The sequence below is a fragment of the Ursus maritimus genome, unplaced genomic scaffold (assembly GCF_017311325.1).
Source record: "Ursus maritimus isolate PB19 unplaced genomic scaffold, ASM1731132v1 scaffold_10, whole genome shotgun sequence".
Lineage (NCBI taxonomy): Eukaryota > Metazoa > Chordata > Mammalia > Carnivora > Ursidae > Ursus > Ursus maritimus.
The window spans coordinates 70,762,626-70,764,735 of NW_024423344.1; positions in this window are offsets into that span (position 1 = coordinate 70,762,626).

Genomic DNA, 2,110 nt, shown 5'->3' on the forward strand with positions numbered 1-2,110 from the left:
GTTTAGAGGCAGACTACTAGAATTAATAACTGAATTTAGTAAGTTTACTGGATAGCAGTTTATTAAATGAGAAACAATTGTGGAAATTAAAGTCCCAATAACATTTTGCTAGTAACCATCAGAATGGGTAAAATGGGACAAAAATTATTATATAAAAGTGCTATCAATGATGGGAAACAACAGGAATTCTCATAAACTGCTGTGGGAGTCTGAATTGGTACAACGACTTTGAACAATTGCTTAGCAGTATCTAATGAAGCTGAGCATACGTGTGCCCTTTGCACCAGCAACTCCACTCCTAAGAGTATGCACTACAGGTGTGCACAAACACGTGTACCCCTATACAAATGCTTGTACCGGCATGTTTCTCATGAGTGAAAAAGCCAACAAGTGCAAACAATCTGTTTGTCCATCAGTAGTAGAATGGATACATAAATTATGGAATATTATAGGAGACTAAACCACCCAGTTCTAAATGGGTGAATGGCCCAATAAAATATTGAACAAGAGAAGCCACCCGCAAAAAGTATATATTCTATGGGGTGCCCAGCTGGCTCAGTCGGTAGAGCATGCCACTTTCAATCTTGGGATTGTGAGTTCAAGCTCCAGGCTGGGTATAAAGATTGTTTTTTTAAACAGTACATATTCTATGATTCCATTTGTATAATGTTCAAAATAAGTCAAAACATATCTATAATGATAAAAGTCAGAATAGTGATTCCATGTGGGAGTGCTAATTTCTGAAAGGGGCAGGAAAGAGGTACATGAGATGCTGGCAACTTTATGTTGATTTGGGTGATGGTTAGATGGGTGTATTCTTGCAAAAATGTCTGAATTGGACACTTAGGATCTGTGCCTATTTATGTGTTACCCTTCAATTAAAATGTTGTAAAAATCCATCAATAAAAATAACAATTCCTTTAAAAAAATCAGTGGATGTATTGAAGGAGAGGTTATTCATTGCTAAGACACACATTTGTAGCCCAGGAGATCAAGTGGAAGATAGTCTCAACAGCAGGTCTAAAGCATGAAGGGAAGGATGAGAACAGTGGGAGACACATCTGAAAGACCTTATTTCAAATACTAGGTTTTCCAGAGGAGACAAAGAGTAAAGAGAGGGGCAATAACAGAATATACACTGAGACCCTTCAGCAAGAGAGAGACCCCAGTAGTGAATCTGAGTGCTATCCTACTCCAGGGAAGCCTGCAGACCTACATAGATGCGGGCAGGTCCCAGAAAAGCTCTGAACCGCAAGGTTAAAGGCAAAACTGAAGAGCTTCCACACTAAAAAATAAACTTACTGGAGAAAAAGTTTGCAAATACTACTGAATGTCTCCTCTGTCATCACTTGAGGCTAGGAAAGAGAGAGTAAGAATCCATATCCAGCCAAAGTAGCACTTAACCAGGTGACAACAGAAACACAGATGGGGACACGTGTGGTTTCCAGGCTGACACTCACACTCCATGTGGTGAATAGACTACAGAAAGCTAGCTACAATAAATGATAATGTATTAGAAAATCGACTTGAAGATGGAAAAATATGAAGTGGAGAATACTTTTGAGCTATGACTCTAGGGATATATGGTTAACTCCCAGTGGTTGTTGATAGATTGTTTAAGTTTCTAGAATTCTGTATAAATGCTAAATAAGGAATCTTCTAATAGAAAAGCATTGTGCAAAGAAAACCCTGTCAATAGGCTGGAAGTAAAATATCCGATTATCTTACCTAAATGATAGTTAGGAAAAGTCTGGGACCCACAGGAAGCAAAGCTGTCTGAAGATCTTGTCTGACAAGAAGAAATAGGAGAGATAAAAGTAAGAGAGAATAAAACGAATGCCACAAAGTTAGTACCACCCAGAGATGACCACAAGAGGGTCCCCTGCTCTGCACCCAGGTCTTAGAGCCCCCAACTTTCTTCCATGCAGAGTCCACCTTCCAGGCAAAGAGCATCCAGGATGTGTGATAGGAGGTGGGGAGAAAGGGTCATGACCACCCCTTTTCTTCCAGACTGTGCTCTGCATTCCTGGGACTACACTATACCTTGACCAAACAGATCTGAGTGAACTCCTAGGATCTGAACATCCTTCTTCCCAAGTCTATTCTCCAG